General features: G+C 50.6%; 1 long non-coding RNA gene across 2 annotated transcripts in view; it reads left to right on the forward strand.

Annotated features, from left to right (window-relative positions):
* Positions 1 to 19454, forward strand: part of LOC123796571 (uncharacterized) — a 69788-nt gene that overhangs the window by 14595 nt on the left and 35739 nt on the right. For both annotated transcript variants that reach the window (XR_015725084.1, XR_006780782.2), the window contains exon 3: positions 2046 to 2260. This is a non-coding gene — a long non-coding RNA (uncharacterized LOC123796571). The remainder of the gene's footprint in view (positions 1 to 2045; positions 2261 to 19454) is intronic.

Raw genomic sequence — 19454 nt, forward strand, 5'->3', positions numbered from 1 at the left:
CTAGCTTACCTGGTTGGCAAGAGCTTTTAAAATGCAGACCCTAACAGGGACATTCATGGGGAGACAGTTGGGAGCCCAGGGGGCTGGCTTCCAGACCTTTCCAGGAAATAATATGGGCTCAGGTTCTGCTGGCTGCAGGCTCCTGGTGTAGGAGGGTAGGGTGAGCACACGAGGCCTGGCGATCCCAAGGCACCGAATCCCAAGGAACAAAGTCTCCAGCCCTGTTTCACATAGAACCCACCCTTTTCCCCAGCTCCTTCTTAGTCCTGAGCTGACCCCGACTGCTGCGTGGACCGGCAGTCCAGCTCCGGAGGGCAGAGTCTCGAGACTGAACCTCAACAGTCTTTGAGGCTGGCTGCCTGACCATTTGCTAACTACGGGTTACATGCTCTGATGAGAATAGGGATGGGGTCAGGGAGAGACAAGATTTACAAGGGGCGGTTTTCTTCCTCAGCGAGTTTCACATCTCCTTCTTGTCGAGGTGATGCAATTCAGAGTACAATTGCTAAACTGCTTTCATAGAATTTTATGCCACACATTATAATAACTACAATTTATTGACTGCTTCCTATTTGCCCAAGCCTCTCTGGGATATTTGCATATATATTATCTCACTGACTTTTTAGACCAGCCCTTAAGGTGTATCAGTATTTCCATTTGACAATTTCAGAAACTGAGGCTCGGAGAGGTTAAGTGATTTGCCCAAGATTACACAGCTTGACAGTGGCAGGGCTGGGACTTAAAGCCCAAGCTCTTTCCAAATATTAGACATTTGCTGCAATTTGATGAAATATCCCACAGTGTGAAGGAGACAAACATTAGCAAGTTTCTGAAGAGTCACAGAGTGGGAGGTAATCCAGAAATGCTTCCGGGGTGAAGAGAGTTGCTTTTGTTTTTGTTTTTTAGAAGAGAGTTTTGAGTTGGCTCTTGAAGGAGAAAGGGAACAGGGAACAGGGAATGGAAGGGTAGACTGAGCTGGGGGCCGCGTGTGTGTAGGAGAGACGGGGGAGCTGGGATGCTGGTTTTGAGGTGATGGCAGAAGGCTGAGCCTCTCTGAGGGTCAGGTTGAGAGTGATGCCACCATGGTTGCCGATTTGGGGACAGGTGACATGGTTGGACACCTGTCTCTTTCCCACAACTTTGGCTCTGCCTCTCTCTCTGGCGACCAGGGACCTCTCTGCCCACTGGTGGCAAGGGCTTCTCTGGCACTCCTGCTCTGCGGACAGCAGGCAGATTCCAGGGAAAATTGGCCAGGGATTTACTTTTCTGCCCCCTTCCCTTCTCCCTTCCACCCTTCCTCCTCTTCTCCCTCTCTTTTCTCCTCCCTCCTTCCGTCCCTTCCTTCCCTCCTCCCTTCCTCTCTCCCTCCCTTTTTTTTCTCTTTCCCTCTTAATATTTACTTTTTAAGACCAGCATTTAAGCAAGAATAAAACTTAATGAGAACGACCACTCATAGCGTAGCTCTACCACCCCACCACTCCAAACTGCAATTTTTTACTTTTCTCCAGCGCTTTCTAGCTCCTCTCCATTTGTTCCCATCATACTGACAGTAGTAAACACTGGGTAGATACAAGCTTTTATTTCGTTTGACGTTGATATCAGAATCTTTTTTTCCCTATATTGTCTTTGTGATCACAAAATTATCAATGGTTGCCTGTATCCCACAGACCCAGGGGTGCCCTGATGGACGGAAGCCTCTCACCATGGCTGCATTTCTAGTTGTTTCTTTTTTGGGGGGGCTCCTTTATTGCTGCTCTTGTCACCGAGGGACCCATGAGGTGGGCAGGGACTGTGGGAGCAGAACACAGAGGGGTTGGGCTGCCAGCAGGGGTGGGGGGGCAGGACAGGCAATAAGTCAACTGACAGAGATTCCTTGGGGGTACATGTGGCTGGGGGAAGGCAGGAGAATGGGGTGGCTCTGCCAGGGTGGCTGATGTTTATTTCTTGCAACTACTATGAGGATTGAACGTATGCATGTTTGCAAAGTGTTTAGCATTCAGTAAACATTAGTTCCCTTACTGCTTTTTCCTTCCCTTCTCCTTCAGATGGTTTTGAACAACTCGGTGGTGTTGATGATGGACAACTGTCTCTGTATAAGGAGGCTTTGGCTGTGGGCCTGGCAAAATGATGGTCAACCCATTCATTCAACAGATGTTTGCAGAGCACCTGCTATGCTCCAGAATGTGGGCCTGAATGAGACGGGCAAGACCTCTGCCAACATGGACCTTACAGCCTCTTCGGAGAGACAACCAATGAACAGGTAAACACAAAGATAAGCATTTCCCAGAATGTTTAAATTCGAAGGTCAGTGGTGGCAGCTGAATTTTATATGGAAGGGTCTGGAGGGCTATTTGGTTGGAAAGCAGGGCTAGAGGGTCTGCCTCAAAATGGTTTATTCTTAAGTTGGGAGTTTATTTGGATGCGTCTTTGGGAGTGAGCCATTTAGGATTTTACGGGAGGAAGAAGCTGGTGTAGGCTTTCCCCAAAGCCCATCCTCTTGTGCCAACACTGTTGAGGGGATAATTAATGTTTGAGCCAAATTCTGCACAATGAGAAGGAATCAGCACATGAAGTTCTGGGGGAAGAGGTGTGTGGCCCAGGCCAGCACTCAGGGAGGTGTGGGAAGAGGGGGCAGGGTGTGCGGGGTGGGGGGACGGCTCCAGGAGGCTGAGCAGGCAGGGCCTGTGGACCAGGGCACAGGTTGCTAGGGTTTGATTTCCAGTTCCGGAAGTCACTGCAAGGCTCTCAGCAGGGCTGGGGTGCCCTGGTCGGACGCAGGGAGTAGACATTTAGACATTAAAAAATATTGTAGATGAAGTGGTAAGTATGAACGGCAGACCCAGGCGTGATCAGGCCTATCTGGGCATGTGACACGTGCTGGGTCCTGCCGGCTGAAATAGAAGGTGAACTGGGTGCTGTGGCCAACGAGACGCTCAGAAGAGCCGCCACAGTTGCGATGTTTCTGTGACTGTGAGGCCAAGGGGAGGCCTGGGGAGGAATCTGGAAGAAGCCTGGGTGGGGGACAGTGTCCACGGTGTGGGGGATAGGAAGGCTGGGGCCATGGTGTGTGGGGGGTCTGCTGGGTATCGGATGCCTCCCCTTTTCCTCCTGATGTGGCTCCCCCGATCAATGACTGTGTCCATGGACCCGCCAGGCCTCAGGCTGGCTCAGCTTTTCCCCGGGCATTCGTGAGCTTCCTTGGGTTCCGAGGGCCTGGCCGCGGTTGCTTCTCTCAGGAGTCCTCTCTATCCCCTGCTGCCGCCAAGTGTAGACCCATGTCTACGGGGAACACGGATCGTTGTGATTCTCATGATTTTTCTGGAGCGAGTGCATATCTATCAGCTCCCCTGTGTACACGTATCCAGACATTTCTGATCACACCCACTTGTGTGGCTTCTTGCCGCCACACAGATCCTCTGACGTGTATCACCCCACACGTGGGCCCGATCCGCCAGGCCCTGGCAACCCACAGATGTTTGTGGACATTCGTGGACCTGCCACACAGCAACCCACCTCATCTGTTGGATTCACACCCAAACTCCCAGCACAAAAGCTGCACCAGCAGAAGATTCTTGGTAGGAGCAGGTCTGGGTATCACGCGCTGTCCGCGAGGCTCAAAATGCAAATTCCGTAGACAGGTGACTCTGAAACTGCTTCAGGACCCCTTAGTGAGTCATGAAATCAATTCACAGGGTTGCAACTAACTTTCAGAAAAAGTGCAGTAGATAAATTTGAGTGGAATAGGATGGGAAATAGGTGTCGGTCTGTCCTACGTAGTGTAATGTAATGTGAGCTTTTTTTCAAATGTGTATTAGGTGCATGGATTGCAGTGTAATTTTTTGTTTGTACTGTGACTTGTGGCAGAAAACAGTTGAAAGGCTCTACGAAACTTTCTTTCTTCGTCTAGCACTGTGATGGGCAGTACAAGAAGCCCTTTCCCCTCCCCTGCCCTCCGGAGATGCTGGCTAGTGGGATCCTGAGCCCCCGCAGGGCTCGGTGATGTGGCCTAGTTGTGCCCTGACCCAGCGTGGGTAGAGGGGTGAGGCTGGGAGCTGAGACGTTGTCTGGTGGGTTGGCTGAGAAAGAAGCCAGGAGATGCTTAGAAACCTGAATGGGCAGGACCAGTGGAGGGGTTGGTGGTGGCAGAGGGGTCAGCAGTGACAGAGGCTGAGGCTCCAGCCAGGTGTGGGTGTGGGGTGGTTGGGGTTGGGAATGCAGGTGGAGGACAGACTTGTCTTCTGTGAAGGTGGGTAGTGAGATTTGTCACCATTCTATTGAGTATGGGTGGCAAGGGAGACTTTCAGTCGGCCACAGCCATGGCGGTCCTGGGTAGGGCCTGGGAGACAGTATGGGTCAGAGGTGCAGGTTTGGGGTCTGTTGCACGGGTGGGAGCAAAAGTGGGCTCCAGGGGTGCAGGGGGTCAAGAAGAGGCCCAGGAGAGAGCCCTGAGAACCACTTCCATGCAAGGAAGGACCAGAGGCAGGGACACTTTGATGGGGGTGGGGTAGGGAGAGGCCATTCTAGAAGCCACGGGGCAAGTTCCAGGGAAGAGGCACGGCCCGCTGTGTCCCAGGCATCACTGAGCAGAGGATCTAACCAGAGTGGAGACCTGAAACAACCAGAGAGCTGCTGGGGGCTGAACTTCATGCTGCCAGCTCAGTGAGCCAGTGGTCCCTGAGGCCTGCCAGAACTTCTCTCAATGTGTCGTCATGAAGAGCCGGAGAGGAAGAGAGTGAGGTTGGGACAGGGTGCAGGTAGAGCTGCACTGTCAAGCTGGCCACGCCACTGGCCTCCCTTCCTCTTGGCCGCTGAGTGACACAGTCTCCTACAGCAGCAAGGGACTTGGGGAGACATGAGTTCTAACTCTGGCCATCAGGAGCTCCCCTCACTCTCCATAGGCCTCATTTCTTTTTTTTTTTTTTAAAGATTTTATTTATTTATTCGACAGAGATAGAGACAGCCAGCGAGAGAGGGAACACAAGCAGGGGGAGTGGGAGAGGAAGAAGCAGGCTCACAGCGGAGGAGCCTGATGTGGGGCTCGATCCCAGATCGCCGGGATCACGCCCTGAGCTGAAGGCAGACGCTTAACCGCTGTGCCACCCAAGCGCCCCTATAGGCCTCATTTCTTGACTGAAAAATGAATGGGATATCACCAGAATCAGCTCTGACTTCTCTAAAATTCTTTAAGGCCATCTGTGCAATGGGGTCGATCATCCTTGCCCTTCCTCCTTCACAGGAGGAATGCTTTTGAGAATCGTCAAGAACCACCAGAGCAAGGGTGTTAAGACTATAGTCATCATTCTGGATATTTACCCAAAGAAAATGCATACACTAATTTGAAAAGATACACGCACCTCTGTGTTTTCAGCAGCATTATGTATAATAGACAAGATACGGAAGCAGCCCAAGTATCCATCACTAGGTGAATGGATTAAGAAAGATGTGGTATATATACACAATGGAATATTACTCAGCCATAAAAAAGAATGAAATCTTGCCATTTGCAAAACACGGACAGATCTACAGAGTATTATGGTAAGAGAAGTAAGTCAGACGGGGTGCCTGGGTGGCACAGTCAGGTGAGCATCCGACTCTTGGTTTCAGCTCGGGTCGTGATCTTGGGGTCATGGGATTAAGTCAGGCTCTGTGCTCAGCCTGGAGTCTGCTTGCGACTCTCTCTCTCTCTCCCTCTCTGCCCTGCCCCCTGCACGCATGCTCTCTCTCTCTCTCCCAAATAAATAAATCTTTAAAAAAAAGGAAATAAGTCAGACAGAGAAAGACAAACATCATATGATTTCACTTATAGTGAAGCCTAAAAAGCAAAACAAATGAATAAGTACACAAACAAACAACGAAAATAGAAACAGACTCGTAACTATAGAGAACACACCGATGGTTGCCGGAGGGGAGGGGTGTTGGGCATGCGGAAAATAGGTGAAGAGGATTAACAGATCCAGACTTTTAATTATGAAATAAATAAGCCACAATGATGAGAAGCACAGCGTAGGGAATACCGCCTATAATATTGTTGTAACTTTGTGTGGTGACGGATGGTAACTAGACTTACGGTGCTGAGCATTTCATAACATATGTAAGTATTGAATCAGTATGTGGTATGCCTGTATATTTGATATCATATATCAACTATACTTCAATTAGAGATTTTGAAAAGGGTTACGGTTGTTAACAATTAGATTTAAAAGGGCCCTCAGCGGCCTGAGGTCGCCAAGTAACTGTCAGATCCCTCAATTTCTTTCTCCTTCCTCTCCATCTCCCTACCTGTTTGACACTGTATTCTCAAAATTGTGCACAGTGGTTGGTAAAAATGGGGGGATAGGAGGAACTGAGGCAGAAACTTATTAACCTAGTGAGTAATTGTTGGGCATGGACTGGGTGCAGGTCTCTGTTAGATGCTGGGGTTACCATGGAGACCAGGATACAGGACTGGCCGCGAAGGCTTCCCGCTGCTTGCACTGTAGCTTTTCAAACCCGGATTCCATGCGTCCCGTGCTAGACCCACCTCTCTCAAAGCTTCACGGAGGCCACCTGGGCATGTGTCTGTTCAAAAAACTCCATAGGGGATTTAGTTGCACTTGGAAAGGTGAAGACCAACCACTGAGTTGGGAAGTCGCGAAGCAGCTCCCTGAGATGGAGTGGTAAGTGCTAGAAGAGAGTGGGGTCGTGAGTGCTGGGACAGAGTGCTAAGGAACCCCAGAGCAGGGGTATGTGAACATAGTTGTAGTCAGGGAAGACTCCCTGAAGGAGATGCTGCCAGGAAGAGGGAATAGCAGGCGCAAAGGCACGGAAGCTTTAAATGGATGGCCATATGCTGCCTTAAAGGTTTCTTCACATAAACGGCACAGTCTAGCTTACAGGTATACCTCATAGGCGAGCCCACCTGTGACCCTGAGAAAGTCCCATTGCAGACCCTTTCCTTTTCACAACTCGGGCTGGCTTCCGTCGTGAGGCTGGATGTGTTCGCTGGGGGAGCCAGTTCCTGTTAATAATGGGTTTATGCAAATAAGGGTAGCAGCCATATTAAACCCCACTAGGGTGAGAGGCTTTGCTCAGATTTCACCAGGATCAGGCAGGAACAAATGGGTGGATTTACCAAGGCCTCATTATGCGTAGGTCTGTTCTCCATTGTTGCTAGCTATGGTAAAGAAAGCATTATTCCCGCCATCTTAACAGTTCAGAGAGATGGAGTGACTTGCCCAAGGTCACACAGCAAGCGAGTGCAGCATGAGGATTTGGGTCTAATCCTATTTGGGCACACAGTGAGGTGGCTAAGAGTGTGGTAGCTAGATTGCCTGGGCTTGAATCCTCATCCGTGTTTCTGTGGGATCTCAGGGCAATTTCCTTCAGCTCTGGGCTCAGTTTCCTCATCTTTAAGAAGGCGAGGCTGACAGAGCCTTCTGGTAGGGCTGTGGTGAGGACCGAATGAGCAGCCCCTGCACATAGCGGGTGCCCAGTCAGTGGTACTGAGAATGCCCCAATGCTGGTGGCGGTCACGCCCACTCTCAAGTCTGGGCTCCTGTCCCATCACACCCAGGGAACAGGTACGAGGGACTCAGATTTGGCAGTGCCCAGACTGCCTACCAGATCTGACATTCCGGAATGGGTTGTGAGGCTCAGTTTCTGGAAACCCAGCTGAAGTCCTTGGATAACGTGCCTGGAGGCAGGTGGATTGCCCCTTTCGACCTTCCTGAGCACCCAGTTTGCTCGACTTGGCAGAGGCCGGTGCAGGGACAGAAGCCTCCCTGTCTCGTCTGGGATGGTGTTGGTCAGCTCCTGTCGGGAGGCTGGGCTGCCTTTTAGGGCTCTGGGGCAAACTATGCATGTCAGAGTAAAATGGGTTGTTCTGGAGAGGGCTCTGGCCTACCTGCGCCAGCAGCAGCCAGGAGAGAGAGAGAGCAAGAGAAAACTCTGGAAGTAGCCGATTTTCCGCAAGTACTCGGCTTTAATGCCCTTTGGATGAAATTTCTAAAGGGCCTATGTGCAGGGGCAGGCACCATGGCAGGGCGCAGGGCTGTCAGAGGCTGCCAGGGCATGGCTGCGGGGCAGGTGGAGGCCTGCCAAGCAGGACTGCAGCCCAGGCCAGGGCGGGGGGGGGGTGCTGGGGAGGAATTTCTATGCAAATGAGCCTGACAGATGCAGATGCAGGTGGGGTGTGTGTGTGTGTGTGTGTGCACGCACCATGATGGTGACCACACTCAGAAGGGCGCATCCTGGAAGCCTCGTGAAGCTGTGCGAGAAGAAAGCCAGAGACAAAGGGCTGGGAGGAACAATGCCAGTGCAGATGGGCAAGAGTCCGAGCCCAGGCCTGGGGCCTGCTGCTTCCAAGACCCCCAGCTCGGGGCCCACTGGAGGTGGGAGGGGGCGGTGGCCCCAGGGCAGGATGGCCATCAGGGTTGGGACACTCCTGTCAGGGCTTCTATGCCGTGGCAGAAGCGAAAGACGCCGCCTGCATCTCTCCTGTTGGTCGACTGAGGTGGAGAGTTGGGGCAGTTATCTAGAAAATGTTATCTGAATCCATTGTGAAAGTCAAGGGGCTTCCCAAGTAGGCCCAAGTCATCCTGGCGGTGTGGCCGCAATGATTATTTTCCTCAGCGAATTCAAAATAGTAATGGTTTGCCGCCAGGCCCTGTGGGGGCCTTGAGTATCTTCAGGACCTGCTGACGTAGGGGAGGCGCTCAGGGAGAGGATATTGAAGAGACAAAAGAGGAACTTGAGTGCCAAGCGGGCTGAAGAACCTTCCACGTGCTATGAGGAACACCAAGCCACATAGCAGATGAGGGCCTCACGGCCAGAGAGCCAGAGCTCACCCAAGCACCCCAACACAGCCGTGATGATTTTCCATGATCAATAAGGACGATGGCCACCGTTAATAGTTGTGAGCATCTGCTATGTGCAAGACTGTCCTCGGTTCCTTACACAGATTAAGTCATTTAACTCCTGTGAGAATATGAGGTAGGTGGAATTGTGAAGCCCCTTTGACTAACCTGACAACCGAGGCACGGGAGTTCAAATTATGAGCGTGAGATCCCAGAGTGAGGGTTGATCCTGTCGGGAAGATATGATGGGCGCCATTTTGTAGCTGAGGAAAATGAAGCCCAGAGAGGCCAAGGTATCCAGGATCACTCAGATATATGCAGGACCCCACACTTGGCTGGCCGGTACCTGCACGGGCAGAGGCCTGCCTGTGGCATGTGTAGACCTTTGGCTGCATTCATGCTGTGTGCGAGCTGTTGCCCCAACCCAGGCCTTTTGACCTGAAACAGGCATTTTCTTCTGGTCCTTCATGCCTGGGGACCCTCAGATACCCTGAATGCCCCCAGGTCCTCCGGACCTCCTGGGCTGCTGGCAGGCTGGGGCCTGCCCTGCCTGCACAGGAGCACATTTGCCCAGCCATTCAACTTTCTCAAGTGCTCCCGGGCTGAGGGTGGAGCTGGACTTCAGGGCTTCCCGGGAGAGACCTGGGGTCTGCACTCAGCACAGCACAAGCCTCCACAGCTAGAGCAGCTGGACTGTCTGATATCCTCTTGCTGGACCCTGTTGAGGGCCTCAGACATCATCAGTGGCTTGTAAACATTTGGGGCCGAGATCCCTTTGTTTAAATAACACTTATTCAAAAGTTTCATAAGACAACGGCGGCGCTGGGCTGGCTGAGGATGGTGAGCCCCCTGCAGCCTGGAGGCTGGCCTTGTCTGGACGCTGTGCAGGCCATGCCTCAGGGCCCCCTGGGTTCCTTGGAGCACATGGGAACCCCCGTGAAACAAGTGCTTTCTGACGTCCCGTCTAGTCCTAACTCTGCCCTTGTGGAGAAGCTTGAACGTGCAGCAAGACCATCTCTTTGGGGTCCAGGCCTGTTTCTGGTCTGTGTTGGTGAGTGGACAAGGCAGGAAGCAGAGAGAAAGGACAAAGGCTTCTGGGTCCCTCTGGCCTTCATCCCACTCAGCTAGTGCAGTTGTGGGTTTGGGGTGAACACACTCGCGTTTTCATCTCATCGCTTCCAGTTCCTAGCTGGGTGACCTCGGATAAATCATTCCATGCATGCAAGCCTGTTTCCTCTCCCTCGAATGGGTGCTGGGTTTGAGTCACGCAACGCCCGCGATCCCTTGGCCTGGCTTGCGTGGCTACAGCGCGGCTCTCCAGGGGTGTTTGGGTCCGGCTCTGGCAGGCACGCGATGTCAAGCCTGGATCCAGGTTTTACTTCTGGCAAAACTGGGAGGTGCTCTGGGCTCCTCCCTTCTTTCAGCTGCCCCTCTTCTTCCTGCTCCCCTTTGATGCCACCAGCAAAGCTGTCTTGGTTGTGACATTCCCTGGCCCGACAGCTTGTCTTGTCAAGGTCACGCACTCTTTGGGTCTCCCAAGGTGAACATCAGCAAGCCTGCTACACCGGGCTCTTCTCCCAGGCAGCACCGTGAATTTTGTCCACTAGAACTTGGCTGTGTTCTCCTGGCTGCCTGCCTGGGGGCACGGGCCTGCTCATTTCTCTGCCCTCAGCACCCAGCCCCAGCCCAGGGCATTTCAAACAGTCCATTTTAATGGAGTATTGGGCTAGAATGGTCTTCCTTCTTTCTGATCCAAAAGCGTGATCCTAAAGATAGAAATGACTGGCCAGCTCTGGGGGTGTAAAAGAAGGTTCCCTTTTGCAAAGACCCTAACGCCCTTTAAATTATGTAAAAGGTCTATGTGACAGGCCTTTGCTGTGAGGCCCGAGGGGGAGGATTTGCTGTTTTGTTGGGGAGGCACGTTTTCGACCTCAGAAAATGTCAGTCGAAGCTGTGGATTAGGGCAGGAGGGAGAAAAGGACTTGTTAGACCCAGACCAGGACCTTCTTTGAGAGGCTGGAGAGGAATTCTTTGACTAAAACAAGCCCTTCTCAGTGCCAGGGAAGGAGTTCTTTGTCTCCGTGGTAGCCAGAGAAGATGTAGGATGGATGCCAGGAAGAAATACAAATTTCCCAGGGGAGGACACAGACCAGCTGAAGGAAATCAGCATTTGTCCAGAAAGCCATGCTGGCAGTACCCAAGGCCAGCACGGCTGCCACCGTCCGGATCCTTCGGAGCCTCTTACCTGGCCCAACCCCCCTGAGTCTGGGGTGCTTGTATTATCCCGGTAGTGGAACATAAACGTGTGTGTTTTCCTGCACAATGACAGTTCTCGCAGTGTGGGTCTAAATAGTGGCTCCAAAGGCAGAGCCAGGGGGCTTTGGGGATATCCATGTGGAAGGTGATGTTTCGGAGGCTTTGGCAGGAAGGCTGAAGTTAAATGCTGCTTGCGGTAACCCAGACTCCCGTCTGCTTTGTGCTGTCAAGGCCACAGGGTGTTGGGTCTGAATTCGTCCCCCTGCCTGGTTGCCGTGTGGAGGTGGTGGGAGAGGCTCGCCCAAAAGGTGGGGGACAAGAATCTGTGGCTCGGGGCAGTCAAGACCCTTGTGCCAAGGGGAAGCTTCTCACATCTGCTTCCAGAAGCAGTGCCCGCTAGGAGAGTGGACAGCAAGACCCTTGGCCCAGGGGCATCTCTGATTCAGAAGCCAGAGCTGAACAGAGTTTATACAGCAACTAGTCTAACCCCTTCATCCTACAGGCCAGGAAAGCGATCTGGAGGTGCTGAATGACTGGCCATTGGAATTTCAGTGGGCGTTGTGAACCTCTCCCATCCCTTAGAATAGCACCAGCATCCCCACGCATCACCGTGTTTATTAAATAACCATAGTTTGGGACAGGGTTGAAACGAGAATCCAGGCCATAAAGAAAAGGCCACTAAGGAAAAACAAACAAACAAACATCAACAAAACTAATGCCATAAGCAAAATGAAATGAAAAACTGGGGGGATGGGGCGCCTGGGTGGCACAGTCCTTGGGCGTCTGCCTTCGGCTCAGGGCGTGATCCCGGCGCTCTGGGATCGAGCCCCACATCAGGCTCCTCCGCTGGGAGCCTGCTTCTTCCTCTCCCACTCCCCCTGTTTGTGTTCCCTCTCTCGCTGGCTGTCTCTCTCTCTGTCAAATAAATAAATAAAATATTAAAAAAAAAAGAAAGAAAAACTGGGGGGAATGTTTGCAACTCATCATACGGGGAAAGAGTGAGTTTCTTTATTATGTAAGGAGCCATTCTAAATTAGTAAGAAAAGAACCAACAACTCAACAGAAAATTTATCTGGGCATAGACATCATTTACAGTAAGGAGGTTCAAATGGCTCTTAAAACATTTGCAGAGTTGCTCTACTTGGTGCATAATAGCAGAAAGGTACATTTAAAATATGAGATACTGCTTTTTTACCCATCCAGTTGGCAAAGATCGAAAAGGTCCGCATCACCTAGTGCCGGCCTGGGCTGTGGGGAAAGAGACAACTGTTGTATGATGTTGTTGGCAGTATAAATTGATAAAATCTCTGTGAGCAGTAATTTGATAATAACTCTCAAAATGAAAAATGCACTGTCCCTTTCACCTCCAGGGGTCTTTCCTAGAAATGCGTTAGCACACGTGCAAAGTGAACAGACACAAGGCCTATCGGTGAAATGCTGGCAACAGCTCTAACAAAGGAGTTAGAGTCAAATAATTAAGAACCACAGAGGACTTCTTAGATACATTACGGTATATCCAGATAACAAAATATTACACAGCCATTTAAAAAAAATGGACCAGTGCTCTGGTTGGAGATGGAATAATCCCAAATGCATATTGTTATGTGGAAAAAGTAATGCTGGAATACGTGCAACCATTGCATGAATGGTAATATGTGTATACGTGTGCGCGTGCCCACGTAGGTGCCTACGTATTTGAAACTACTGTGTGAATCACAGATTCTCTTTGGAAGGATACACACACAAAACAGCAGTGGTGGCCTCTGGGAAGGGCAAGTGCCTGGCTCTCAGCACAGGTCTTGGCTGAGCACGAGTCTGGAATAGGGTGGAGGGATATTTTACGCTCTTTTGTCTCTTTTGAATTTCATATCACGTGAGTCTATTCCTGGTTTAAAAAACCACGACAAACATTTAATTCAGCTATGGAAGATTCAGAAAGGAGGGTCTCGGGGCCAGTGTTACCTATCATGGCAATTGCACCTGGCTGACTGTGGCCTTGGCGAGGCACAGGCTGGAGAATGAGGCTGTGTCGGGGACAGATTCAGCTGTGGGCCAGAGGAGGCCTGGGGTGGGGCGGAACGAGACTCTCTCAGAAGGTCTGGGGACCCCCCCAATACACTGGAATCAAAATGGAGTGTTTGAAATGCCAGTGATCTTGCAAACAAATGGCTAGTTGGGTCAAATGGCAGGCCCATTTCCAAGTGTCTGTCTGACTTTTGTTCCTCCCCGTCCCGGCAGGGTAAGGTCTGCGAGGATAGGGACGGTTGGGTAGCCTTTTGCAGGGCCTAGGGTGACCTGCAGGGACCTGCCTGAGTAGTGTTGAGTGCCAGTCTGCAGATACGAGACCGGTGATGAAGTCAGCAGGCTTTTGAGCTCAGTGGGTATTATCTGTATTCTCTGAGGTAAGATCTGCCCTGGGAACAGGTGGCAGAGCAGAAAGAACACGGCATTTGGAATCACGCTGACCTGGCTTTGGGTGTGGACTCTACGAACATGAGGATTATAGTGTTAACTTAATTAAACAAGGGGACTCTAATGGCATTGCGACCTACAGAAGGAAACGAACATCTAAGCCTGTAAATGTCTCAAGGTTACGAAATCAAAACGCGAAGGACAACCAATCAGAGACGGCCAACGAGGTGTTTGGCTCTAGCCAATCAAAGAGTTTCCTTTCTTTGTTCTGGCGTTTTCTCTTAATCAATATTTCTCCGAGCTCCTGGAGACAGAGCACTCCTAACCACTTTTGGTTTTGGTGCTGCCCCATGTGAATCCATTGTCGCTCTAATCATCTGTTAGACATTTTAATGTGCCTTGGTTTATCTTCTAACAATAGATCAGAGCATGAGCCTGAAGCTTTCTGGGTCTCCGCTGCTCGTCAGCAAAGTGGGGATGACCTCCCCTCCGCAGGGCTGTCATTAAGTCTGATGTGAGTGAGAATGCAGCACGGAGTCTCAACGCCTCCCAGAGCCCCACGTGACCCTAGTGCAGGTGACACTCTCAGACCATGGCAGATGGCTACATTAATTCATGGGCTCTAGGCAGGTGGCCTAGGTTTAGATCCTGGTTGTGCAAATTATAAGCTGTGAGATTTCGGATAAATTACTTAACCTCTCTGTGTTGCATAACCTGTAAAATTGGGATAATAATCGTACCTAGTTCATCTAGAGTTGTTGTCAGCATAAAAAGTGAGAGATAACTTGTGCCATAAAGCACATAACACCGAGCCTGACTTGGAGTCAACAGTCAAGACTAGTAGCTATCATTCTTATTATTAGTGTTATTTAGGAACAACTGGATACATCTAGTCAGTCAATGACTGATCTTAAAAGTTTAGCTATCAGGGGAGCCTGGGTGGCTCAGTCAGTTAGGCATCTGACTCTTGATTTCGGCTCAGGTTAAGATTTCATGGGTTGGATTATCAGGTTGAACTTTCTCTGTTTTTGAACACACAGTGGGGATGCTGGAATTGGCATCTCCAGTGTGGGCAGCTTACATTTTCCAGAGAGATACAGATCAGGCAAATGGACAAAACACACCCAGTTAGACTCACCATGAAACTGCTTCCCATCTGGCAGGGCCCATGTGGGACCAGGTCAGGGAGGAGTCACGAAGGGGCTTATTTCAAAGAAATAAAAAATGCGGAGCCCAGCCATGTAGTTCCGGGACAAACGGGAGCGTTTGGAGGGGTCTTTGGAAACGGAAGTGAAATTCACAAGACCTTGGTGGAGGGTAGAGGCAGTGTCTGCATCATGGGGGAAGCCGGATTTTTTCTGAGGTTCTGAATACAAGGAAAAGGGTGGCCATGTTTGGGAAGCTGCAGTGTTTCTGTCTGTCTTTCCAGGAAAGAAACCTTATGGGGGCGGTGGTGGTGAGGGAAGGCTAGTAGAGGCAGGAAACCACTAGACAGAACGAGAAGGCTAGTAGAGGCAGGAAACCACTAGCCTACACTGGAAAGATGTAGGCTATCGCACAGGTTCGAGAAACTGGCTTTGAGGGGGCTTAGCATAGTGAGGGACTCCAAAGCGGTACAAGGACACAGTGGAACCGATTATTGAAGTCATGTCAGAATGGAGATTTGTTAGAGGGATTTAATAGCAACAATAATTCATGAAGCGCCTCCTCCCACATTAGATGACACATCCCAGCAGCACCAGTAATGAGAAGCACCAGTGATCGGGAGGTGAGGCTAGTGGGAGGGAAGAGGGCTCAATGCAGGGTACACGTATTAACTTATAAAATAAGCCAAGCAACACATCCTACAGAAAGGATACCTGGACCTCGCTAGGGCCTCCTGCTTCCCCAACATTTTATTAGAAGTTTGTGTAATTGATTGCTTTTTGATTCAGGAGTTTAAGGAAGTGTTTTTCCATCCTATGATTGGGCCAAGCTGAAACTCAAGGTGGGGGGAGACTGCTGCTCTCCACTGCTTCGAATGGAATGTTTTTGAGAGAGAAGCATGCCCCCCGCCCCCCGTCGGGTTTTACGCAGATCTCACTTAGGAGATCACTTCCACCATGATGTGTTTGCTAGGATAGCATATGGGGCTCTGAAACAGGCTTATCCCAGCGTCTGATTGCTCCCTGGCTACGCTCTACTGAATGAGAGTATAATCCCAGGCCACTTTGGGGGAGCTGCGCTGGGCCCCACCTCCGGTCCACAGGAAAACCTAGGACAGGGGATATCCCGCCAAAGCCCTCCCTGGCCACCTTCAATCATTCCAGAAGCACCATGGAATCTCAGCGCCCTTAGCACAACGAGAGAAGAAATCGAAACAGGATCTAGGTCCAAGCTGTTACTTAATTACGATTATTATTTTTCATTTCACCACCAGGAAATTTCAACCCCAGGATGGCCGAAAGCAGAAGGCCGCACACCCTGGAGTCGGAAACCTATTTTGTAAGCACTTCCTCACAGCCTCCCAAAGTTTAAATATTAATTTGCCTGTAATTGGCGGAGAAAACAAACAGGCAAATTAAAAACGCGACAAAGCTGACTTTCTCCTTCCTCTGAGCTCCCTCCCTTTTCATTTCACTGCCGCCTAGAACGGGATATAAGACAATGGGACCCCGAGCTGGGTGGAATTCTAAGCCCGGGCTTGCCTTAAAGCTACAATATGGATTTAATTTATATGCAAATGCAAGCAATAAAAAGGCAGACACTGTAGAAATTATAGGGTTCCCCCCCTCCTTTTCTTAGGAGATGCTCAAACCCTTTCTCTCCTCTTCCCACTAAGACCTAATTATTATTGGTTCCTGCTCCCTTCCCCTCTCCTCCTGCCCACTCTGGGTAAACTGGGCCTTTTAAGAAAAGCAATGGAAGATTGGGAATAAGAGAAGGAGCATCAGGATAATTTCACAGTCTGATTCCCCACCCCCACTTGGGTTTTTTTTTTTTTTTTTTTTGGCCTGCCGGGCCCTCCTGTTGGCCAGTAGGACGCAAAACTGATCAAAGCCAGCCGGAAGCCTTAAGTAGGCCAAAATGGGGCTAAAGTATGCTAATAGAGGAGCTAAATATACTTTAATCCTGTTATAATACAAGGTAACTTGGAGGCAGGGAAAGGCCCCGGTGGCTTTGGCAGGGGGCGGAGGGGGGCTGGGGACCCCTGTGAACCCTGAATAGAAGTTGCTTCCTATTCTTTCTCTGGCTGGGGGTGGGGCGGGGGCCTTCTTCCTCAGATGCCCACAGCAGCCCCGCCTGTCCCGTTTACTGAGTGTCAACAGTTGGGTGAGCAAGACTTCCCAGCCCTTAGATCAGTACTCTGTGACCCTCCACATGGAGACCGCACCATTCAGCCAAGCCTTCCAGCTGTTGCCTGAAGGATGAAGGGTTTTGTTTTGTTTTTTTTTTTTCAAAGTAGGGCATGGCTTAGGAGAACACTAGGCAACAGTTTTAAATTATGTCCTTACCACCACCCAGCTTGCCCTGCAGATCCTGGGGCGGGGGGTGGGTCGGTGCAAGGCCCGGCGTGTTTAGCCTGGTGAAGAGCGACACCGACACCCAAATACAGTTTGGGCAGCGCGGAGCAGGCCTGGGACGGGAACCAGGCTCTCTGGCCACCTTCAGAGCCGGCTTCCACCAGACTAGCCTTGATTTTACAGAGGAGACCGGGCGTGGAAGTTGCTTTGGTAACACTCGCTGCAGAGCGAGCTTGTGGTACTCTGTTTCCCATCTCTCCCTGGGCTCTGGGCCTTGGGGGCTCATTCCAGAATCAGGGATGCATTTCCTGGGCCGGGTCTCCCTTTGGAAGAAATGGGGTCCAGGGCCCCCCCACTCCCAAGGATCTCAGAGGACACCGATGCAGTTTTGTGGCCTCTAACTGCCGCCTGGTATCAGAAGATTGAAAACAAAGGTCGCATTGAGGCCTACCTCCCACCGTGCGGCTGGGAGCCTGAAGGGTGGGCTGGGGAGGAGGCCAACGGTCCCAGATACCTCTCTGTTAAGTACAAATTACCTAGTGGATATATTAAGTCGTAATGGTGTATTTTGTGTCTGACTTAGTTTCTTGAGACCGCCAGGGCATCCTCCCAAATGCTGAGTGCGTGACACGTGTAGACAAAAAGAATTCAGTCCCGACAGAGTATGTTTGGTTTGAATTCAGGCCCAGCTTCCCCTTTTCTTTTTCTTTCTTTCTTTCTTTCTTTCTTTCTTTCTTTCTTTCTTTCTTTCTTTCTTTCTTTCTTTCTTTCTTTCTTTCTTTCTCCATTCCTTCTTTCCTTCCTTCCTCCCTTCCTCCCTCTCTCTTCCTCTCTCTCCCTCCCTCCTTTCTTCCTTCCTTCTTCTTTCTTTTCTTTTTATTCCTTCTCTTTTTCACTCAGTCGCTCTTAGTCTCTGCCTTCCTCCCTGCTCCCCGCCCCTCCTCAAGTCCCCACCTCCATGCTGTAAGCGGCAGAACGCTTCTGACACACTGTGCCTTGGGAGCATTGGCTTATGAAGTCGGCCAGGACATGTATGAATGATTCTGTCCTGAAAACCTGGCCCTGAACAAAGAGATCATTTCTATACCCGCCCCTCCCCCAACCCTGCCCCCACCAGGACTCCATATCCTGGTCTGTAAGGTGAGGGGTTGTACCAGGTGTTCCCTGAGCTTCCTGAAGCCTCTGACAGTCCAGGAGGCTATGGGTCCCCAATCCCTGCTGCACGTGTACCAGAGTCTGGAATGGCTGGTGACACAGGAGGTGCAGAGTGTGCGTGCAGGGTTGACACTTCGAATGCATCAGCCGGATGTTGCAGGAAGGGCCTTGTGCACCAGGGTCGCCCAGTGCAAAGAGAACCCACAGACAACTTAAGAGAGACTAATTTTTGATCCTGGCTGAACCACTTCCTGGCATTGAGATTTGGGGCAAATTCTTAAACTCTCTACACTTGAGTTTCTTAATCTTCAAAATGTGGGTAAGACTCTCTATTTCTTGGGGTTTTGAGGATCTCATGAGCTGATACCTGTGACATGATAAATAGGGGCCTTAGAACATGGTAAGTACCTCTTGAAAGTTACCTCTTACTACTCCAAGACGTAGAATGTCGCTACTCCCGTGTTACCAGAGGAAAAGTCCCTTTTTGCCCTTTTAAGGTTTCAGCAAGGGTCAAATGCATAATCTGCCTGGAGCTAGTTCGGTTGTGCTCCCATCGTGTTTTCCTGCCAAGTGCAAGGGCTTCGGTGTTGCTCAGATCTGGCTTCAGGGTGCACGCTGAGGTCCTTGGTCCTGAGGTGGGTCTAAGGCTCTCCTCTCACATTCTCCTTCTCTTTGGTTCTGCTTTTCCTCTCACATATCTTCCTGGAGTCCTGGCGTATGGCCTCGATGAGCATACAGAGAAAATACAAACTATTTGCAAATGTCCCATCTGGCCAATACTTTCTATTTCTCGCTTGAGTAGAACCCCCGCCCCCACCCCCAACAACGAATTTTGAGGCCTGAGTCATCACTTCTGTTTTTGCAACAACTCATACACTGGTTTTAATTATACGGTGCTTGTCCAAATAAACAACCCTGCCGAAAGAGAAAACAACCTCTGATTTTTGTTGAATTAAGTGAGTCCAATCCCAGCACCATGATCGCTGACGAGTCAGTGACCGGAGGCTTCTAGTGCTGTCCTTGTGCTCCTACCTGCCCTCCCTGCACGGTAGCAACCAGGACATAGGGAACCAGCCCAGGGGGATGACAAGAAAAACCCCAAAACGGAACTTCAAGACGGGGCTCCAGATGCCAGCTGAAATTCAGGAGTTATTTTGGTAGCAGTTTTGCCAGGGGAAAAATATGCAAAGATCTCTGTCTCCATCATAAACAAGCACAATATTATTCTGACTACAGTATGACCCACGAAACGTCCTCCTTTCGACTTCCAGATGGAACGCTGTCGCCCGTGTAC

Source organism: Ursus americanus, chromosome 1 (assembly GCF_024610735.1).
Source record: "Ursus americanus isolate L20-20 chromosome 1, mUrsAme1.1.p, whole genome shotgun sequence".
Lineage (NCBI taxonomy): Eukaryota > Metazoa > Chordata > Mammalia > Carnivora > Ursidae > Ursus > Ursus americanus.